The sequence below is a fragment of the Camelus dromedarius genome, chromosome 15 (genome assembly GCF_036321535.1).
Source record: "Camelus dromedarius isolate mCamDro1 chromosome 15, mCamDro1.pat, whole genome shotgun sequence".
Taxonomy (NCBI): domain Eukaryota; kingdom Metazoa; phylum Chordata; class Mammalia; order Artiodactyla; family Camelidae; genus Camelus; species Camelus dromedarius.
The window spans coordinates 57,790,326-57,814,207 of NC_087450.1; the positions used below are offsets into that span (position 1 = coordinate 57,790,326).

The 23,882-nt window shown below is 45.2% G+C and overlaps 1 long non-coding RNA gene across 1 annotated transcript; it reads left to right on the top strand.

Moving 5' to 3' along the window:
- The first annotated feature begins 1,337 nt into the window (after positions 1-1,337).
- On the top strand, positions 1,338-23,710 carry LOC116157406 (uncharacterized). Its single transcript, XR_004141433.2, has 3 exons — positions 1,338-1,845; positions 4,287-4,388; positions 23,213-23,710. It is a non-coding gene; the product is annotated as an uncharacterized LOC116157406 (long non-coding RNA).
- The last annotated feature ends 172 nt before the right edge of the window (positions 23,711-23,882 follow it).

Sequence of the window (23,882 nt, forward strand, 5' to 3'; positions counted from 1 at the left end):
GACCGCACTGCCTAATGGTTAGGGCTTGCGGGCTACAGAATCTCAGGGTGCATTTGCAGTGTCACTGGGACAGGTCCCCTGACTTAGAAATTTGGCGCTCTCCTTGGTAAAATGGGACTTGTAGCCATACTTAACCTGTGGGATTACTAACAAAATGAGATTAAATGAGAAAATTCATGTAAAATGCAAAGTCCTTTGTAAACCTTCAAGTTAATAACAGAGAGAGGGCCTTTGATGCAGTTTCCCACAGAAATCGTGTCTGATGTCAGACCACTGTCCTCTGTGACAACGTTGTTTTAAAAACTGCAAACTGAGCAAAAATTCCTGAGAAAAAGTTCAAAGAATGATTGAAGAACTAGGAATTCATTTACTGCTTATTGCGCATCAGAGAGCCTGAAGAGAGTGTTGAAAACCTCCATTGGGGTGAGGGTGGTGACATGAACTTTGTAACAGTTTTCATTTTACTTTGTACACGGTCTTTCAGATTTGCCATAGACTTTTGCCTTGCACGTGGCAAAACGCCAGAAATGATTGAAGAAAAAGAAGTGTTAAGATCCAGGCAAGAAATGATTAACCAGGAAAAGCTCCAACAGCTCCACACAGTCAGGGCTGTCACTGAGTGAGACTCGATTTTTCGATTTCAAGATATGCTACTTTAAATAGGTGGGGGTAGGGAAGATACCCTCCCTAGCGAGGTCTGTTTCTTAAAGTACTGCATACTATTTAAAGTAGTCTCAAGTCTCAGAAGAAAGATCAATGACAATCGCATCTCTTAGACGAAGCAACAACTGAAACTTTGGTCTTTGACCGTTTGTTTTAAAGCAACACTCAGACGTTGTCAATTTTACCTCACTTCCGCATGCAGCTCCAGGAAATGGATGTTTTTATTGGTAGTTTTATATCTGATAAAGCCATTATCACATCTCACAAAATTATCAATAATTCCTTGGTATCCTCTAATACCCAATTCACATGCCAGTTTCGGGTAATCAGTATTTGAAATACTTGGGATTGCTGTCCCAGGCACCATGTGCTTTTTATCTTTAGCTCCTATTATATCCTGTAGGTACAGGAACCATAAAGCATAACCAGAAACTATGACTTCATTTTCTGTTGAACTACCACGAGGCAAGGGGGAAAAGTCACCCATCCTCCCCTTCACCGCCTCCCACCTCTGAGTCATTCAGGCATGCCCTGTCCTCCCCTACATCGGGTTTCTACTGCTCTGACTTTACAAAGGAGGAAGCAGGGGCAGAAGTCTACGTGGTTCTGCTGGGCGGTCAGGCTGGGCGGAGACAGCCGGGCCAGGCTTCTGGTCTGCAGTGCCTCCTCTCTTGTCCGCGTACAGGAGAGGGAAGGGTCGGGCCCGACCAGGCGGCCCAGTCACCAGAAGACAGGACGCCGCAGCAGCCGCCCAGCGCGGAGCGCTGGGATCCTCCCAGGATCGTCCCTTTTTCCCCCTGGCGCCCGTTTTGACAGCTACTCCACGATTGGTCCGTGAGACAGGCCCCGCCCCCAACTTCCGAGAGGCTGCGCTCATCCAGTGTTTTGGGATTCCAGCCCCGGCCACCGCAAGCCCCGCCCCCGCTTCCGGCGGCCGGACCCCGAGTGGTTTCCTGTCCACCGTCGCTCGCGGGCGGGTGTGGTGACCTCTAAGGGGCCCCTCACCCACCCCCAGGTAGAGTCACTGCGGCCCGAGGAGCTCAAGTGATTTTCCCAAAGCCACTCATCACTATTCAGTCACCATGCTGGGGACCGTCGTAATAATGCTAATGCCGATAACGCCCCAGCCACTGGGCACCTGGACCAGGTGATTTACACGTTTAATCCAGACGACAGTGTGAGGTAGGTATTTTTAGCCCTGTTCTTCGGATGAGACTAAGGCCTGAGAGTCAAGGAGACTGCCCAAAGTCACACAGCTCCTTAAACTTCATAGCTAGAAATTTTCTCTCCCAACTTTTTATTAAGAATGTTTTTAACACACAGAAAAATGGAAAGAGTTCTACAGTGTTCACCCATCACCTAGGATTCAACTGTTGTTTCTCTTTTACCATATTTGCTTTTTCCCCCTCTATGGTGTGTGAGGCTTTTGTTTTTTCTGGATCATTGGAAAGTGAGGTGTAGATAGGACACCTCATTCCTAGATATTTCAGCATATTACAACATGCAGCTCCTACAAATAAGGGCGTTCTCTAACGTAACTGCAATACCATATTCAGTCCTAAGAAAACTAACATTAGTTCTCTAATACCACCTAATATCTAGCGCATAATCAAATTTTCCCAGTCATTTCAAATATGCCTTTTTGTTTGTTCATTTTTGATGCAGGATCCTATTAAATGGATGGATTACATTTGGTTATTGTATCTTTGTAGTCTCTTAATTTGAACAACTCCTCCACTTTTTTTTCCCCCATGACATTGACTTTTTGAAGTTCAGGCCAGTTTTCTTGTAGAATGTCCTGCATTCTGTGTTTGCCTGATGTGTCTTCAGTGTCATTTAACTTGTTCTTCTAATCCCTGTATTTACTGTAAACTGGAAGTTAGAGTTAAAAGCTTTACTAGATTTAGCTAATTTTTTGTGGGTATGCTAAAATACACATTCGCTAAAATTTACCATTTGAACAATTTTCAGGTGTGCAATTCAGTGGCATTAAGCACATTCACAGCATGCAACCATCACCACCATCCATCTCCAGAACTTTTTATCATCCCAAACGGGAACTCTGTCCCCATGAAACACTAGCTTCCCATTCCTGCCTCCCATTCTTGTAGGCATCTTGTTCTACTTTCTGTCTATGTGACCTCCTACAAGTGCAATCTTACAATATTTGTCCTTTTGTGTCTGGCTTGTTTCACTTAGCATAATGTCTTCAAGGTTCATCCATGTTGTAGCCTGTGTCAAAATTTCATTCCTTTTTAAGGCTGGATGATATTCCACTGGGTGGCTATCCCTCAGCTTGTTTATGAGATTTCCTTTCTGCAGCCCATCAGCCCTTCCCTCCATGGAGTTCTTTTGTTTCCCAACCACCAGGAAGCAAGGTCAACCCTCCTCAAAACTGAGCTAATCTCTGTGTGGCTCCAGAGCATCTCCTTTCTCTTTCTGAACTTGACATTCCCTTTTCAGACCTTCAGGGTGCTCAGAGTCCTTTGTTGAGGAAAAAGCATCCTCAGAGAGCAGGAAGACACAATACTTCATCCCAAGTGTGACTTGTTAGCTGTGGGATTTCAGAGCGAGGCAGTGGGCTGAGGGTGGGGTTGGGTCAGCCTCCCTGTGCCCTCCAGTCCCTCTGCGAACCCCAGAAAGCTTGCCAAGGGACCTCTCTCTCCACATCTCCTCCTGTGGAAGCACACCATCTTACACGGGGGCCCTGTTTTTCCCTTCCTCCTCCCAGCAGGGCCTTTCCCTGCTCTTCTGTCAGCCCTGCTCTGGTCTTCCTTCGCCTGGGTCCCCTCCCCTGAAGGCTGTGTTTCTGCCCCTCCCAGGCTTTGTCTGAAGGAGGGGATTTCCCACAGATTGACTTGAAAAAGAGACAAATAAGTCAGAATGTAAGGCCATGATTTTGCAGGCTCGGGGTTAATTTATTTCCTTACCAAGTTCAGTTTTCAGTTGGCTTGTTTCTGAATAATTTCTTCTCTAATAGTTTGCTTCCCTGGATAAGGAGGCCGCAATATTGACTTCTAAGTACAGTGGGGTGTGTGTGTGTTGAGGAATGGGGGTGCAGCCAGCTTTAATGTTTAATGTTATTCTGAACTGGTAGACATAGAGCAACCTATGCTAACAGGACGCAAGTCCTGCCATTAGTGAGTGAGTAGGGGGCTGAGGGGGAGGAACAGCGTGGTCAGCTCCAGCACGGAGATGAAACTCCCCAGGCTACTCTCACCAGCCACCACCTTAGCTAAATAATAACTTTAGGAGAAAGAGAAGCAAAACCCAGGAAAACCAGCCCTACAAAGCCCTGATGATTCACTTCCGAGATGCCAGTGCTTGTAGACTAGATCCGTGTAGTGCAATAGAAGGACCAACACTGGATTCAGGTCTGAATACATGACCTGAGATGACCTTGGACAAGTCACTTGATATTTCTGAGCCTGTTGCTTTACTGATAAAATGGGTGTGATAATTTCCACCTTACAGGTTGAACCTAAGGATTAAATGGGGTAGGATATTTAGTTCAGTCCTTTCCACTTAGTGAGCCTAGCTGATGTCTCTTAGTTCATTGGGATATAAAACTTCCATTACTCCAATGTGTTTTTCTTAGTTTCCTATTTTCGGTTTGTTTCCAGGTCCTCACTTACCCACAGCCCTGGAGTCACTATTCCAGCTCCTTCTCTCTCCGTCTCTCTTCTGTCTCGTCCCCACCACCACCAGAGAATTCCTCAGTGCAGGTGAGCAAAGCAGAAGCAGCGCTTAGCACCCCAGCCAGAGGGCCCTGCGGCACCTCCTGGCCAACACGAATCGGGGCCAGGCTCGAGTGGAGAACCAGGCCCAAGTGTCTCAACAAAGCCCCTGGGCCTCCTGGCCTAATTCCTAGTCCCACTGAAGCGTCAGTCCCCTGACGTTCTGACCTGAGGCCTGTCCTAACAAGCCAGGTCCGATGAGATCGTGCTGAAGGGCGCCATCTTCCCACAGGCCGGCTGCGCAGCGCGTGCCTGTCCCAGGCGGCCCCTTGACGACTTTCTGCAGCCTGGTGTGGCTGGTGTGCTGTAGGGCTGCCTCATCGCTCCGAGGCATTGCCCATTCTGTCCGAGGGGCCCTCCTAGGCCGTCAGGTTGAGCGTGGGGACAGGGAGGAAGGAGGCGGTGCTGGGGAGTGGGTTGGTTGAATTAAAGAATGAGGAAGAAGGGACAGAATGGCTTAGAGGTCTTAAACCTAGACTGTGACTCCCAGCTTCCCCACTGGCTAATGAACATCAGTTTCCCCAGTAGTAAAACAGGCATAATAACCGTATCTAGAACCTACTGCATAGGATGGTTGTGCGGATTAATTTGAGTTGTTACATGTAAAACACTCATGAAACTTCCCAGAACATCAAAAGCAGTAATAAATATAAGTTGCCATTAGTATAATTTGTCTAACGAGTCTCTTGTAATAAACATGAAGGCCAGCTGCAGTTTTTCACCGTTATAACAACGCTGCAGTGTACGTCTTCGTGTTTCCTAGAAGTAGAGTTACTGGGTCGAATGGTGTAAACATGTGAAATTTAGAGAAGTGCCAACAAGCTGCCTGTTAGCATGCTGGCCAATCGCCGTCGCTGGCAGTGTCTGGGAGTGGACTTTTCTCTGCATCCTGACCGTCAGTCTTCATGGATGGAGACTTACATTTCTTTGTCTGAATCTGAATGTATTTGACTATGAGTGAGATTGAATATGGACATACAAACATTTATATTTCTTCCCTGAGTTTCCTGATATTTGTCTACTTATTGATTGGGCTATTTATTTTATTTTATTTTATTTTTTAAAAATTTTAGTGGAGAGGCAATTAGATTTTTATTTATTTATTTTAGAGGAGGTACTGGGGATTGAACCCAGGACCTTGTGTATGCTAAGCATGTGCTGTACCACTTGAGCTGTACCCTCCCCACTGAGCTATTTATTTTCATACTGATTTATAGGAATTCTATATGTTATGCTTGGATGGTACGTCTTTTTCTATTATATATGTTGCAGTTATATTTCCTGGTTTTTCATTTGTGTTTTTCCCCTTTTTTCCCCTAAATTATAACTTCATTTTGAAAGAATTTAAGACACAAGAAGTTGCAAAATTAGTACAGAGAGTTCCTGCATACCTTTCCCCCAGGTTCCCTTAATATCTTACATAACCATCAGTGGATTGTTAAAATCAGGAAGTTGACGTTGTTGCAATCCTATTAAGTAAATTACGAACCTTATTTGGATTTCACCAGTTTCTATGTGCACTGGCGTGTGTGCATATGTGTATGTGCATACACAGTTCTTGGAAATTTTATCATATGTGTAGATTTGAATAATCATCACCAAATCAGGATACAGAACTCTCCCATCACCAGAAAGAAAATCCCTGTGCTATTTCTTAATAGTCACACCCTCCCTCAACTCCAACTCCTCGCAACCACCAATCTGGTCTCCATCCCCGCAATTTTGTCACTTAGAAATGTGGTATAAGTGGAATCACAGTGTGTAACCCTTGGAGATTGGCTTTTTTTCACTCAATGTAATGCCCTTGAGATGCCCCAGGTTGCTGAGTGGATCAGTAGTTTGCTCCCTTTCATTACCGAGTGGTGTCCGTGGTGTGGATGAGCCACCAGGTGCAAGATATCTGGGTTGTCTCCAGGTCTGAGCTAGTGCAGCGCAAGCTGTTAGGAATGTTTGCGTGCAGGTTCTGGTGTGAACGTACATTTTTATTTCTCTGGGGTAGATACTCAGAGGTGTCATTGCTGGGTCACGTGGTGAGTATATGTTTAACTTTGCAAGAAACTCTTGTGCAGAGTGGTTGTGCCATTTACAGCCTCACCAGCAAAGAACGAGAGCTCCAATCGCTCCACTTCCTCACAAGCACTTGGTGTTACCTGCGTTTCATTATTTTAGCCGTTCTAATAGGCGTGTGGCATTGTCTTATCAGAGCTTTAATTTATATTTTCCTCATATTGAACATCTTTTCCTGTGCATTTATTTTCAGTCCATGTCTCCTTCTTGTGGAAGTGTCTCTTCAAGTCTTTTGCTCCTTTCGAATTCATTGGCTCTTGACTGGGGGTGATGAATGCCAGGAGACATCAGCAATGTCTGGAGACATTTTTGTTTATTTCTTACTGTTGAGTTTAGAGCGTTCTTTATTATATTTTGGATGCCAAGTCCTTTGTTGGATATACAGTTTGCAAATATTTTTCCCCAGTCTGGGGCTTGTTCGTTTATTGTTTAATATCATTTACGGTGTCTTTTACCATTCAAAAGTTTATGTTTTTTTAAAACTTTATTTTATTTATTTTCTTTTTTATAGAGGCACTAGGGATTGAACCCAAGACCTCGCACAGACTAGACACGCACTATACTGCTGAGCTATTCCTGCCCCCAAGAAGTTTACAAATTTTTATATGGTAAACTGTTAAACTTTTCCTTTTCTGGTTTCTGGTTTTGCTGTCCTGCTCAAACACCACACGAAGATACATTTTCTCATAGAACATTGATAGCCTGTTTTTCACATTTAAATCTCCAATCTGCTGAATAAGGCTGAGACCAAGCTCAACTTTTTTTTAAAATTGATAGCTAATTATTCTAAAATTCTTACTGAATAATCCATCTATCCTTTCTATTCTAATTCTAAATGTTTCTTTATCCTTTAGAATACAATACTAAATTTCCATAGGTACATGATCTATTTCTGGATTCTCAGTTATGTTTCACTGATCTATCACAGACCTGCTCCATATTCTTTTAATTATTGTTGTTATATAATTGATTTTTTATGTCTCTAGGGTATGACTGTCTCATTAATATTCTTTTATTCAAAAATTTCTAGGCTATTCTTTTTTTTTAACATTTTTTATTGATTTATAATCATTTTACAATGTTGTGTCAAATTCCAGTGTTCAGCACAATTTTTCAGTCATACATGGATATATCACACTCATTGTCACATTTTTTTCTCTGTGAGCTACCATAACATTTATTTCTAGGCTATTCTTGAAGTTACTTGTCTAGATGAATTTTATAATTTATATGTCAAGCTCCAAATTAAAGTAAACTAAAAACATAATGGAATTTTTAAGTTATAATTGCATTGAGTTTATAGATTATTTGGGGGAAAATAATATCTTACCATGTCTTCCCATTCATGAACATGGTATACTTCTTCATTAAGGTTTTGTTCAAAGACCACCATCTGGGTTTTATAATACTCTTCTTGTAGGTTTTACACGTTTCTTGTAGGGTTTAATTCTCGATATCTTTATAGCTTAGCACTTGGTCCTTCTTTATGTTCTGTGGCCATTACACGCTGACTCCCACTTAGAGCCATTGCAGTAGCTGTTCTCAGGGCCTGAGATGCCCTTTCTCCTGACCTCTTTCATGGCTGACTCACTCCCCTCATTCAGACATCAGCCTCATGTCACCTGTTGGTCACTCATGAACACACCACCCTATTTTAATGTTTTGCATAACACTTATCAGTCTCTGAAGTTTTTCTTTTTAGAATGTAAGCTCACAAGAATCAGGACCCATCAAGCTGTGTTTATGGCTGCATTCCCAGCACGGGATCCCAGTATGTCCTTGATGAATGTTATTGAATAAATGACAGGAAAGTGAATCAAGCATATCTATGATTTGGCTTAACTTCACTCCCTTTATCCCAAAGTATCTGTTGATGTTTGACACACATTTTTTATTATGTTAAATAAATTTCATTATTTTCCTAGGTCACAGTGAGTTTTTATGAGGAATGTTGAATTTAATCAAAAACTCTTTTGGCATCTGCCAATAACATTGGGTGATTTTTCTCCTTAAGTTTATTGATGCAATTTGCTACATTGCATCTAGACTGATATTAATGATAACAGCAACTCATACACAGCATGTACTGCACATACTTACCTTCCTAAACACTTTTTGTATTTACATATTTTAACTTATAACAACCCCATGAGGTAGGTACATCATCATCCCCATTTTACATATGAAGGAAGTGAAACAGACAGGTTAGGTAACTTACCCAAAATCAAACAGGTGGAACCAAATTTGAACCTCTTCAGTCTTGTTCCTGAATCTGTGCTTTTAACTACAAAGTTAGTCTCTGTCAGTCTTTTATTCTTTTATTACTCTACTGGAACCAGTAGGATTATTTAGGTTTTGTATCATTTATAAATAAAAGTGTTAATCTTTTATTATATTCTCTATTCTTACATAGTTTGGAATTCAAGTAATTTCATTAGAATAAAATTAAGAATTTTTACATATTTTTCTTTGCTCTGATATAATTTAAAAGATCTATTTGTTGTAAGTTTGATAGAATTTGCCTGTAAAAACTATCAAGGATTGCCACCTTTTTTGTGCAGAGGGAGGTGAACATTTGACAGCTTTTCCACTTCCTCCTATGAGGTGAATATATTCAGTGTTTCTATCTGTACCTCAGTTAGGGGTCAGTTGAGAATAAAAGAAACTACTGTAGCTAATTTAAGCGGAAGAGGATTTACTAAGGGGAATTAGTGCTTATAAAATTATTGGAAGAGCTACAGGGATGAGCTCAAGGTTGGGCCTCCAGGAGCAACTCCCAAAACACTGTAGAACTGGTCCCCCAAGGGAGCTGCGACCAGTGCTGTGATCAGTGGACTTGGATCAGGAGCCCAGTGCCCCATTGCTAGGTTCTGGTCCACACTGCCTGCCACCAAGTGAATGCTCTATGCCCTTCCTCTTGACACCCATGTAACTATAAACTGCTATCTTTTTCTTTGAACTTCTAATTTTGAAATAATTTCAGATTTACAGAAAAATTACAAAGATATTACAGAAAGTTCCCATATACCCTCCATTTAGCTTCCCCTAATAATGACATCTTACATTTGTTAAAACTAAAAAAAAACAACAACAAAACAAAACAAAAAAACCCCACCACAGTGTCGGTGACAATGTTGGTGCTATACTATTAACTACAGACTTTATTCAGATTCTACTAGATTTCTCACCTAGGTCCTTTCTCTGTTCTAGGATCCAATCCAGGATCCCACATTGCATTTAGCAATTTTAAAGACTGAAATCATTAATGTCCTTACATATTCTTTTGAGTATGCTTTGTACAAATCCCACAGATTTTAACAGGTGGCAACCTCATTGTTGTATTTTTTCTAAATAGTTTGAAATTTTGGTTTTTATTTCTACCTTCATCTGAATTATTTAGAAGGTCAAAAATGTTAATTATTCATGTTGGTTTGATTTCAGTTTTGAATATCCTTTAGTTTCCAGTCTCTGTTTTTATTGCATGGTGGTTAAAAAATGTGGCATGTACTTTTTCTTTTCTTTCTCATTACAAAAAAATTTTTTAAGTGTAGAGAATCTAATTTTTAATTTTTTGAGAAACTGCCATATTGTTCTCCAAAGCGCCTGCACCATTTCACATTCCCACCAAGAGTGCACAAGGGTTCCAATTCCTCTACATTCTCACCAACACTTATCTTATTTTTTTTAATAATTGTTATTGTGGTTTTGATGTACCTTTCCAGCACTAACTTTTATGGGAGTATTTTAACAGGGGGAACAATGTAGAGTTTGGAACAAAATTAATATTGTTATCTGCTGCATATCACATAACCCTGCTTAGCAAAAAAGCTGAAAAAGTTTGAGAAGAGACCAGATTCATTTGAGGTGGCACATGTAAATGGAGGGCCGTGACTTTAGTGTGTGGCCTTTGGAGTCAGACATACAGAGGCTGATCCTCCCTGCCGCATCCTGGCTATGTAACTGGACCGGCTGCTCTGTCACCGAGCTTTACTTCCCTCATCTGTAAAATGGGGTACTCGTACTGCGGTAGGATGTTATTAAATCAGAGAATTCACGGCAGATCTAGCTGAGTGCCTGGCACAGCGTAATTCTCAATAAATGTTAGCTATTATGATGATTGTGAGCTTTGCTCCAGGGATTTCCAAGGCCCCCCTGTACCCACCATCCAAAAGCCCCACTGTGTTGCCTGATGAGCCCCAGGGAGGTGTCGCTGCCCTCTCTCTGCCTGTGCCTGATGGGAGGCTTATCTTGGCTCAGCCCCATGCCATGCGGGGAGATTACAGAGGTTGGTGACTGGGCCTGGGAGATGCACGTTTTAAAAAACCTGCAGAATCACGCTTTGGGTGGGCTGACCTAACCCAAAGAGGCAAAAAAATATTCCAGAGAGACAGGGCAGGATGAGGTGGTGGAAAGTGTGGACAGGGGCGAGATTCCTGGGTTCCACACTCAGCGCTGGTCCTGATGCACTTTGATCTCATCTGTCCCATCTCACACGAGGCAGAAATCCAAGTCCTTACAAGGCCCTCGAGGCTCATGAGTTTAACTGGGTCACACGCTCATGCACTTCTGAGTTTAGAAACTACATCTAATAGAAGTAACAAGTTACTCATTTTTATTTTAAAAATCAATAAAATTACATAACCCTATCTTCTGCGACACTACTCTCTTTTTGTGTACTTAACGTGTCCTTTCTCCTTTAAGTACTGTAGTGAACTCACAGTCTTTCACAGACCTATTTTAGCAAATCATAAATATTGATATTGAAGTAGAACTGCCACATGATCCAGCAATCCCACTTCTAGGTATTTGTCTGAAGGAAATGAAAATATTAACTCGGAAAGATACACAGATATCTGTTCCCCCATGTTCACTGCAGCATTATTTGCAATAGCCAAGACGTGGAAACAATCTAAGTGTCTTTCAGTGGATGAATGACAAAGAAAATGTGGTATATACACACAGTGGAATATTACTCAGCCATAAAAAGAAGGAAATCCTGCCATTTGCAACAACATGGGTGGACCCTGAGGGCATTGTGCTAAGTGAACTAAGTCAGACAGAGAAACACAAATATTGTACAACCACATTTATATGTAGAACCTAAGGAAAAACCCTCATGGATACAAGGAACAGATTGGTGGTTGCCAGAGGGCTGGGGCAGGGGCTAGGGGAAGTGAGTGAAGGAGCTTAAAAGGTATAAACTTCCGGCTAGAAGATAAAGAAGTCCCGGGGATGTCATGTACAGCATGGTGATTGTTGTTAATGTCCTGTATCCTCTATCTGAAAGTTGCTCAGAGCAGATCTGAAAAGCTCTCATCACAAGAAAAAACAGCTGTAACTATGTGAGGTGATGGATTTACTGTGGTGATCATTCTGCAATACATACACATATCGAATCATTATACTGCACACCTGAAACGAATTTAATGTCAATCACACCTCAAAACAATAATAAATATCGGCACTGGTGCACAGCGAAGTCAGTGGGATGTTGGCAGTCCCTTGGTTCCTTCAGTGCCACCCTGATGTGTTAGATGGTCCTCTTGATTCCTGGGGGCAACAGGACGGTCCAGGCTCACCTGACTTACTTCCTGCCCCAAGACATGGAATCAGCTCTCCTCCCAAAGCTCAGTTCCTCCTGTTGGATGACAGTATGGAAGGGCCGACCTGGGTGTCCCTGGGGAGAAGGTGGGGCGCAAAAGGGCTGCTAGTGTTAACTCATTTTGTTTTGTTTTGTTTTAACTTTTTTTCTTTTGGGGAGGGAGGTAATTAGGTTTATTTATTTATGTATTTTTTCATAGAGGTCCCAGGACCTTGTGCATGCTAAGCAGGCACTCTACCGCTGAGCTGTACCCTCCCCGATGCCTGTTTTTAGCAGAAGCAGTCACTGGACAAGGGAAGTTTTCCCAAGGTAGTGAGTTCCCAATGTGTTTTCTAATTTTGCATATTGAGGGTTTTATCCGACTGAGTGTGTGTGCATGTGTGTGTGCGTGTGTGTGCATGTGTGTGTGTGCATGTGTGTGTGTGTATGTGTGCGTGCGTGCGTGTGTGTATATGTGTGTGTATGTGTGTGTGCATGTGTGTGTGCATGTGTGTGCGTGTGTGTGCATGTGTGTGTGCATGTGCGTGTGTGTGTGTGCGTGTGCGTGTGTGTGTGTGTGTTTGTGTGCGTATAAAGAGCTTCATGGACAATGAAGACGTTCTACTTCAGTGATGGTAAGGACAGTAAGCGATCAGGGAGGCCTGACTCAAGGCTGCCACAAACCCTGCTGGCCTTGGGGATGGTTTTATGGGCTCAGCATAGAGTATTTTCCCTTTGGGATTACAAGGTCCTGAGACCGGGCACTATCCCCAGTTTTCTGGGCCCCACACACTCTGGGTTTTTGTCCCTCGTTTAAAGGGTCATCCAGCAATCACCCTCAAATCCATCATGAGGTCTCACTAATCTCCCTTCTCCTATACTTGAATCTCCTCTTGTCTTTCCATCGCTGGCACCCTCCCTGGTCAGACCCTGGAAGGGCAGGAGCTTTCCAATGCTTCCCACTTGGGGAGCAGGACCCAAGTGATTCAGCTCATTGAAGCACCAACCCCCTCCTTAAATCCCACACCCCACCCACCGCCAGCTGCCCACCCCATCTTTCCCTCCCTGTTCCAGGCTACAGCCAGTCCTGCAATTTCCCTTGGCCCTGAGCCCTTCGCAGCCTGCCCCACCAACCCTGGGCTCTGCCCTCTGCTCCAGCACCATGGACCCGCGTGTCCCATGCTCACCATGCAGTTCTGCCCAGAAGCCCTTGCTCATCCAGCCCCTCGTCTCCTCCGTTCTCCTTCTGATTCTTGAGCACACAGCTCAGGCACATTTCTCTGGAGCCACCACTTGCCCTCCTCTTGCCCTGCACTGGGCTCTTATCCAGCCTGCTTTCCATCCTGCTTGTTTTTGGAGCCAAGCTCTCCAGTTGTTCTATCATTCCCTGACTCCTCATGAATTATTTTTTGCTTACATGTGGTAGTTGTTGGCAACCCAGAGCCCTGACCCACACCCACTGGAGCAAGCTGCCCCTTCTCCATGATGCTCCCAGGAGACCCCATTGGTGGCATTCTAACCCTCTGCTTAAGGATCTGTCCTCCACTCTAGCCCATGAGCGCCTTGCATCTTACTGTCTCTGCATCCTCAGGGTCCAGCCCAGATGCTCAGTGTTCTGTCTCTAGCCTTGGCTGTGTCTGACCATGGCAATCCCAAGCAAGTGCTCTCTCTGCTGCCGCCTCTCTCTGACTGGGTTTCACCAACACTAGTTGCTCATCCATTAGAGCGGCTCTCTTTCTTCCTTCAGACCTTGGTTAAAGGAATTCCAAATCCAGTGTCATTGTCTGGAAGCCACAAGCAGGAATAATGGCTTTGACTTCAGTCCCCACACTATTCCCAAGAATGAGGAGGCAAAACCTCTTAAGAACCCAACACGTTTGTTTGCCTTTGGGCCGCACACGGGGGCTGCTTCAGCTGTGTGTGTTTCCAGTGGCTTGTCTTGGCTTTTTGGCAAAGGAAGAAATGGATCCAACCATTGACCCCTGGCTGCATTGCTGCTGTGTTTAGTGACCCCTGACGCCTTGAGACTTCTGCTGTCAGGGCCGTGTGACAGTGAGCCTGAGCAGTTCACCCTGCTTTCACAGAGACCCTGTGCGCCCCTTTAACTCTCCAGATGTAGGACCAAGAATAGCTTTTGTCTGCGATATTACGCCTAAGCCTGCGGAGAATGGCTCTTTGGGGCAGCTTGCACAGGGCCAGGGCTGGGTTTCGGAAGCACCAAGGACAGCTGCCTGCCCAGTTGGCTCTACAGGGTCCGCACAAGTCCATGGGAACACGATTTTCCCCTCTGAACACTGGTCTCTAAGAAGCACTCCTTGAATGAAGGTTCTGGGAAATGTTACCCCCTCAGTTCCCTCCTGGAGGTCCCGTTAGCAGATTGAGAGCCTGAGAATCCTGCAGGAAAGAACTCTGTTAACCTCATTGACCAAGACTGAAATTGGAACAGGTAGATGGTACCCTGGGATCCTGGGCCACCACCTGGCCTTCACCCTCGGGGTCTTCCTCAGCTACAGGAGGAGGTGTGGGAGGAAGACCCCACTCTGCTCTCACTGGCCTTTCCGGGAAGAGGGAGAAACCATTTCAAGGTTAACTTCTTTTTTCCAGCACCATGGATGCATTAAGAGAAAAAGCGTTTGAACTAAAGCAGGTATATACATATGTGTGTGTGTGTGTGTGTGTGTATAAACACTTCATTCCACTAAAAGCCCATCTCCACTCCAACGTGCCCACTCATCCTTGACCAGTGGTAAAGCTGATGATCGCTGACAATTACCGGGCACCTGCTGTGTGGTGTGTGTGCCCTGTCTTACAGTCACGGTTCCAACCGTTACCACCTTTAAGGATGTGCAGAGCACGCTCCTCAGCACATAACAGGCGCTCCACAAGTTGCATGGTACACCATGCTGTGTTTTCATCTTTGTGAGTTGATATAAAGGTCTTAGAAATCTCTGTATTTCCTACAGCCCTGAGTAGGCTGCCTGGCCCATGGTAGGACCTGATGAACAGTAAATTAAGGGTCATTGAAGGAACAGCCAGCGGTGCTGTGAAGTTGGGGGATGGAGCATGTCTCCTCAAATAAACATTCAATTCAAATCAAACAGTGTACTTTCCAAAGGGCATCGGTCAAGGCCCAAAGCTACGCTCACTTCCTTAACTTAAGGGCAGGTGGCTGCCCCATGTAGAGGTTCTGGGAACCCTCACTCAGCTTGAACTGGGGTTATTGTCCTGGAAACGTTTACCACTAGTGGTCAGCAGGGGGCAGGCTTGGCCTTCGTGTCGCTAACAGGTTCTTTCCCTCCAGGCTAGAAGCCAAGCAGGAGGCACTCTCTGCTCTCCAGGTGAGAGCAATTGTGATATGAAAAAGGACTGAGAGACAGAGAAGGAGAAGGGAGCTCAGGCTTCACATGCCGAGGCTGAGAGCAGGGGCCTGGGGCAGAGCTGTTTTTTCCATAGATGACACCAGGCCACAGGTCTTTTACAAAGGAGACATGCTAATCCATTTTCTAGTTATTGATACAGTCATGCTGAGCATCCAAAAGGGCACGATTTTGGAAGCAGGCAGAGCTCTGTGGAATTTCTCTTCTCCTCCAGCTGGTGTGACCCTGGGAAGCTACACACTCAGTGGGACAGCCACCTGGCTAAGGGGCTTTGCCTACGCACCTCGTTCAGTCCTCCGGCAGGACGCGGAGAGGGGCAGTGGTGTGTGACACACACCAGTTGTGTGACCCCAGGCGAGGTATTACCGCCTCTCCAGGCCTCAGCTTGCTCATCCGAAAGGATGGCATTTAGACCCTGTCATCGCTAGGTGTCCTTTGAGCTCTGTCCCATTCTGCTCTCATCCTATGATGAGTTCAGTGCCAGAAGGTGAAACCAAGTTGTGCAGTGCTTGAGAAGTTAGCCCTGCCCGTCTCGGTACAGGGGCCGGCGTGTCCCCCATCAGTGCTCACCGGGCTGATAGCAGCCTTTAGCTCATTATATGTCCTCAGTTCAATTAACCAAACGTTTCTCATGAGCTCTAGGGAATAACTGGCTTTCCCCATTAATTCTCTGGAAAAATGTCTTTTGGATTTTAAACCATCATCTTTTACCAGTGCATTTTGAGCCCACATCCTCTGAGTGCTTATTATGGGCCAGACCGTGTCGTGTGCTAATGGCTTGACATGAGTTACTGCATTTAATTTCATTCACTTTTCCGAGGGCATGTATAGCTCAAGTGGTAGAGTACACAGTTAGCATGCATCGTCCTGGGTTTAATCCCCAGTATCTCCTCTAAGAATAAGTAAATAACTAAAAACCTACTTACCTCCCCCCACCAAAAAAACCCCTAAACTTTAAAAAATGACAGTTGAGTTTAAAACAAAAGAAAAAAATTTCATTCACTTCTCACAGCAACCTGACGAGGCAGGTGTTATTCATCCCCATTTGATGGATGAGGAAACTGAGGCACAGTGAGATTAAGCTACGCAGCTGATGCAGACCAGATTCACACCCGAATGTCTCCGTTCCCAAGGTGTCACTGCTCCACAAAGCTAACACTTGAGAACGGACTCCATTTCTGTGTTGGCCTTGGCTGGATGGTGTGCATGTGACCAGACATATTTCTGCTCTAGAGAAACAAACACTTTTGAAAGAAGAGTTTATGGATGGTTTGCCCTGCTTGACCCTGGAGAAGAAAAGTGGCCGTCACACCCCCTTCTCTCACACTAATCACTGATCAACAAGAGTTACTGAGGGCCAAGTACTAAGTCTAGTTGCTGGGGTCATTGCTAGGGACAGCAGGGAAAAAAACCCTGCCCCTGGGAGCTTATATTCTAGTAGGAGAAAAACAGAAGCAAACAATACACATAATTAATAAGTAAATTAAATTGTATGCTAGAAGGAGAAAGGGCTATGGAAAGAAAATTAGAGCAAAACAAAGAGAGTCTGAAGTGTAGGAGGGGAGATTTAATTTAAAATAAGCCTCCCCGTGATGATGAAATCGGGGGAGGGAGTGGGGATGAGAGAGGTGGATGGATTTGAGCTGTGCAGCTTTCTGAAAGAGTGACACACAGTCAGTGCAAAGGCCCTGAGGTGCATGTGTGTCTGGCCAGGTTGAGGATGAGCAAGGAGACCCAGGAGGCTGGAGAGGGATGGGAGAGGGCAATGGAGGTGGTCAGAAGTGGCCAGATTCTAGATATGTAATGAGAAGGCAGAACTAAGGGAGTTGCTGATGGTTTGAAGGTGAGGGTAGAGGAGTCGAGGAGGACCCCAAGTAAGGCTTTATCCAGATTTCCCAATTTTTCCCCCTCCTGTTGTTCTGTGATACAGGATCCCTCCCTGTGTTTTGTTGTCATGTCTCCTCACTCTCCTCCAATCCAGGATGGTTTCTTGATCTCCTTGGCTCCTCTCTCCTTTCTCCTTGGGCTCCAGGTCTGGGCAGGAGTCTGGGGCCAGGGTGGAGCTCGGGCCACCCGCCCAGGTAGCCCACCCCAGGAGAGGAGCAGTGAAAGCCGAGTCTCTCCCTAGCCTGGTCCCGGGCTCACTGCCGCTCTTAGCCCAGGGACTGCCAATCCCTGGTCACCATGGCCACTGCTGATCAACAGAGCTGGGTCTGGGAGGCAGCAAAACCTCCCCCTTGTGTTGCCTGTTTCTCCAACAAAGCACTGATGGCTAAGGAAAGGGTGGGTCCTCCTGAACCCATCAAAGCACTAACTCTGAAATTTACTCCTGAGGCTGAAGAACCCTGCAGCCAGTCAGGCGAGGCCCTTCTGCCCCTACCCACCCCCTCTCGCCCGGACCATTGACCCAGAGTTCCGCAAAGCACAGCCAGAGAGGGACCTGCTGCGGCTGCATTTTGGAGCTCAAACTACAGTAGTGCTGCTGGCCTCGTTCAAGTCAGGAAGAGCCTGATGGCCCAGTTACCATGGCAACCAAAGTTTGCTGTAAGGGCAGCTGGTGTTTAGATCTTATTTGGTCTTAGAGGTGCATGATGTCATGATGGTGGAGGCGCCACACCGAGTCAGATGACTCTCTCCTGCAGTTGGCTGCCAGAGGTGGGCATGCGGTTGCCAGGTCATACAAACTGAAAGCCGGAATGGGATCTTTTTAGGGGCTGGAAGATGCTGGTACAGCCATGGCCTGGGGAAGAGGCTCCTCAGAGGACAGGAGCATGTGCTTCAAAAGTGCCACCAAAGTCATTCGGGTAACCGTCTGCTGCTCTGCTGGTTAGGATGGCTCAGTGGTGACGGAGGCATGGCCAGGACCCGGGACACCTGGGCTCAGCATTAGGACAGGTGGTACGGGGGCAACAGGGGTTGCTGCGAGGCCACCAGAGGCCCTGGCATCATTAGCTGTGTGACTGTGGGCAAGTGTCTTGGCCTCGCTGAGCCCCAGTGCCCTGTCCATCAAATGGGAGACCACAGAATCTACTCCATGATGCTGCCAAGGGTTTAACCACCAGAACCTCAGAATGCCCAGGGCACCACAGCGCTCAATAAGTGACAGCTTGAAATCCTTGCTGGGGGACCCTGGATCAGGTACTTGTCCTTCAGGACTCTCTTCTGAGCATGCACTCCCCAGGGTGTCTTCCAGTGCCAGCTCCACACCCCCTCGTTTACCGTGTGCTCACCCTCGCCGTGGCTGTCACACATCAGTGCCAGTAGAGGACCACACTGGCTGCACTCCAAGTGGCAGAGTGATGTTGGCGCTGGGAGGGGAGGTGGGCTGGGGCTGGAAAGCCATTGTTTAATTTAGGATTTCATTCCATGCCATATGCAGGACTCTTTATAAAAATCAGGTTGCTGTTTCCCCCACTATAGCAGTAAGCTAAGTACCCATGAGGGCATTTGGAAGGTGGCACTAGCTCTCATTTCCCTGCCCTCACCCCCGGGCACACCGAGCACCAGCCTGTGCCGTGCCTTCCACAGCTCCGTGCCTTCGCCTCTGCTTCTGAGACTCTCTGCTCAAAAGACAAGTCCCCAGCTCTGGTGCTTTCTGCATGGTTTATTTCTTGACTTATTAACTCATGTAAATTCTCCTTCTGTATTTTGTACCTGTCATTTCACATTTCTCACTTCATTTTAATTATGTAACACAGCTGTCTCTCCCACTGGTCCCTGAGCTCCTTGAAGGCAAGGATCAGGAATCATTTCTTTGTAAATTCCCCAAGTGAATCACATGGTAAGTGCTTTACCAATGTTCGCAGAGTTGAATCAAATTGCATTTATATGGTGGGTATACGTGTTCAAACAGATTGACTTGCTTTTCTAACTATTTCATTTTGGGATACGTTTGCTTTCAGTTTAAATAATCAAAGCATTTGGATAAATATTCTTGAGTGGATTAAAAATAACTGAATATATTCCTAGTGTTGATTCTTGCAAAAAATTGAAAAGATTTTTTTCCTTTCATTTGTATCTGAATAAGAGAAAGAAGAAGGGAAGGGAAACGCTTTTAACATTTTATCTGTAAGGAAGAAATAAAATATAGAGGTAGAAAGTAAAGGTGACTTTCACATCTAGTTTCTGGTTCATATGCAAGAAGGAATTTAAAACCTGTGAAGGCTGGTTTGTCTACAAGAACCTTTCTACTTTGGGTTTCATAACTCCACAATCTCACTTGGGGCCCCAGGTGAGCATGCTGAGTTAGGTATGAAGGCAGAAATAAGTTACTAAAAATCGTAGGTGGTTAATAAGAAATTAAACAAAAAAGAAAAAAGAAAAGGAAAAAATCATAGGTGGTTAATATTAACTTCCTTTTCTTTCATGAATAAAGTCTATCATCTGGGACTAACGGGTGAAACTCAGAGGCCTTTCAGCTAAACCAGGGGTCCACATGCTTTCTGTAAAGGGCCGGATGGGAAGTATTTTAGGGTTTGTAGGACAGCTGGTCTCTGAAGCAACTATTAACCCTTCACACGCTACAAGTTTTAACTTTTTAGGAAATGTAGGAAAATACGTTTCTTTTATTACTCAGAGATTTTATGTGACTTACTGTATGAGTTTGGGTTCTCAGAGAACCAGAACCAATAGGAGAGATATAAATATATTTAAGAGAAGACATGATAGGAACTGGATCACAGGATTATAGAGGCTGAGAGGTCCCACAATATGCTGTGTGCAGGTTGGAGTCCCAGGAAAGCTGGTGGTGTAATTCAGTCTGAGTTCAGAGGCCTGAGAATGAGAAGGACTGATGTCCACAGGCAGGAGAAGACAGTGCCCCAGCTCAGGTAGAGAGAGAATTCTGCCTTCCTCTACCTTTTTGTTGTCTTCAGACCATCAAGGGGTTGAATGGTACCCACTGGCATTGGTGAGGGTGGTCTTTTTTACTCAGTCTACAGAGTTAAATGCTAATCTCTTCTGGAAACACCTTCAAAGACACACCTAGAAATAATATTTCACCAGCTATCTGAGCAACCCTTAGCTCTGTCAAATTGACACAAAATTAACCATCACAACTACCATTAAAGCAACTCTTACTAAAAAAAAATTACAATCACAGTTTTAAAAAATCTCAGTTTCTAAGAATATCTTTAAGACTAACTTTATTATTCAACTTATTCATGTTTAAAATCCCCAGTGAGATAGAGTAGTGTGGACTCTGAAAACTGCAAACCTGACTCCCTTATTCTCCAGGGCCTAACGTGGTTCATGGAGACGAGTGTCAATTTCTTTCCCGTTTTTGTGTCAGTGAGGGCAGGCTCGATTATGCCACAGTAAGAAACACCCCCAGTAGAACTGTCTTGGGACAGCCAAGATTTAGTTCTTACCTAGTTCTTACCTAGGCTACTCGTCCATCACGAGCTGGCCAGGGGATCTGCTCTGGGTCCCCCCGTCTAAGACCCTGGCTGACAGAGCTGCCACCACCTTGTATGTGGCCAGTCACAGTGGCCGAGAAAGAAGTTGAGGGGCTCTTTCAGAATAATTAATTTTTCTACTCTGGAAGTGACACACCCACTTTTGCTCGTAAGTCACTACCCAGAGGTTGTCCCAGGACCACCCAGTCCCAAGGAGGAGAAATGCGTCCCTACCAAACACCCAGGGGAAAGGTTTGGAGAGCAGCCGTGTCAGACGTGGCATTCTAAATCTATCATATTTCTCTAGCTTCGTTTCTCCTCTGCGGCAGGACTAGTTTGTAAGAATATGATTAGGGATTTGTGCTTTGATCTTGTGTGTTTGTGTATGTGCACGTGCACAGGAATTAGGAAAAATTATTTGGCAAGAGAGAGTAAAAAAGTTACTTTAAAATGAGGCCATTTCCCTAATCACTGACATACTTCAAGCTCTGGGTCCATAGTGTCAGAGGAACTGGCCGGGCCTTAGCGAGCCCACGTGGCGCCTTCGTCTAGGAGGATGCAGCTCTGCCCACAGAGGACAGCTTGGTGAACGAAGCGTGGCCGAACTGCAGCCTCCACTTACTGCTTGATCGGGTACTTTTGTTCAGTGAACAACCTGTACAGCTCTACACAGTGAGCAACCTACTCATCTGTCTGAAAGTCCTGTGACCTGGGAACACCCTCAGTCCCAGGCAAATAGGAATGGTTTGTCACCCGACGTGCATGGTAGCCCTGGGTACCAGCGTTGTCGTTACTTATACTCAGAGGTCAGCCTGTCTATTCTCCTAGGTTCCTCATTTATTTAAGTATAGCGAGCATAATGGAAAAAACCTGGGGACTAGACAGGCCTGGGCTCCAGTCCCAGCCCTGTTACTTAGTAGCTTTCAGACAGGCAGGTCCCCTGCTCTTCTGAGCATCAGCTTTGCATCCATAAAATGGAGGAAGGTAGCATCCACCTCAGAAGTTTGTTGAGAGCCACTGTTATAAAGAAACCAGGGCAGAGCCTGGCAGCCTCTCAGGAAGTGGTGGTTGATGGCACAGAGGAGGAAGCTGCATTCCGGAGGACAAGAGATCCTTCCCGGCAGGAGGACCTGTACACACAGGCATCACTCAGTACAGTTGTGAGCAGGCTGGGACTCAACTCCACTTCACAGGTTAAAGAGCTGCGAACAAGAGAGCCGAGAGACTGAATGTTGAACCTGAGCTTTAAGCAGAGACCTCTGTTCCTTCAGCTGATTGATTCACTGCTTAATTCTCGGGTCTCCAGTGAGAAGTAGCCATCAGCATTTTCCCAGCTCTCTGGGATCACGGGCTGGTTCTGGGCAGAACTGGCCATCCAAACAGGGCAGCTCCCACACTGCAGAGTTGCCATTCATGATGAGGGGGTTTGAGCTTAAAGTCAGACATTTCGTGTCTGTTACACAGTCTTTTTCACCAGTGGTATTACAAAGATTAACTTCTGTGAGAAACAGGGCATGTTAGAGGCCACATTTGCCAAGCCTTCATTGCCTCCTCCCACTACTACCCCTCCTCCTGTCCTGCTACACAATTGCTTCAGGATGATCAATAACCCTAACAAAGCCTAGAGTCTGAGTATGCTTTGAGTGCCTCCAAATCTCCAACCCCAGACTGGGGGTACATGGAAAGGAGAATCACATGTGGCTTTCTGTGCAACAGATCTGCAAGGAGAAGGGAGCGGGTTCACTGAGGCCAGTGACTGTGGATACTGTTCTGCACAGTCATGATGTCTGCCCCGTCCACAGCCCCTGGGAAGGACAGTCCCTCCACACGAGCCATCACCATAGCTCAATGGACAGGTGTGGGCGCCTGAACCCAGAGGAGCCCAATTCCAAAGTGGCCAGCTTCCTGCCCTTACTAAACACCCTGCCCCCTACAGCTCCCCACTCCAGGTGAAAACTTGGCAGAAAAAGTCTTATTCACACAGTAGCAGAGGAAGCCACATCAGCAACCTGGTCCTTTTTTGTTACCCATGAATGGGGTGGGGTAGGGGACGATGCACTGTCCCTGTGAAGACCTTTAATCAGTCCTTTGGTTTATATTCCTACTCCCTGTTCCCACCTTTGGTCATACCTGCTGACCAAGTCCCAGAGCCTCGTCTGTTAGAAGGCTGACTCCCGTTTCCTCTCTAGCCTCTGACATCGTATCTTAGGTTGTAATTTCTCGTCGTGTTTCATCTGTTTCATCTGGCCACTTTCTACTATCAGCTTCCCATCTTCCAGACGTGTGTTGAAATCTCTTGTGATTTTCTCTCCCCTTTATAACTCCTTCCCTGTCCCTTTTTCCCTTTCTGAACTTTTTTTTTTTAAAAAAACTTCAATATCTTAATTTCAGGGGGAGTTGCAAAAAACAAGAGAAGCAAACTCTGCCTGATCTGTCATTTTGAACCAGACGCCCGTACGTGTCTCTTTAAGCACTGAGTACTGATCAACTCACGGAAAGTCTGCGTCACAAAGCCCGCTTTCCATCTTTTATTCAAATAGGGTATAAGTCATCCATGTTTTACTGCACATGTCAGAATTTTTTACCATGTTACAGAATGGGCCAAATCAATCATGATGTAAACATGCCAACTCTGAGGACTTACGATATATTTCTGAGTTAAATCTTACAAAGGAGTTCTGTAATTCATTAACAGTCCTTAATGAATGCTGTTGACTCTTCCTCCACCTCTCTCAGGGATGAAGCCAAGAAATCCAATGCAAAAGCTTGGAGCTCTGCAAGAAGACAATAGCAATTGTATAAGATACTGCTGTCGAAATGTATCAGCAATAATGGATAGCACTGTGGCTGTCTCAAGTTACTAAGCATTAAAAATAGAAACATGGCTTACCTGTGTTTCAAACGCTGTCTCATTTCTCATCTGAATATAAACACTATCCTTCTGCATATTCCTAATGACTGCACCTCTACCATCTCTCTCTCCTACGTAATAGCTAGTGATTCATTGGAAACGGTGGGAAATTATAGAGGTTCTGAGCAGGGAGTGGAGATCTGGAGGGTC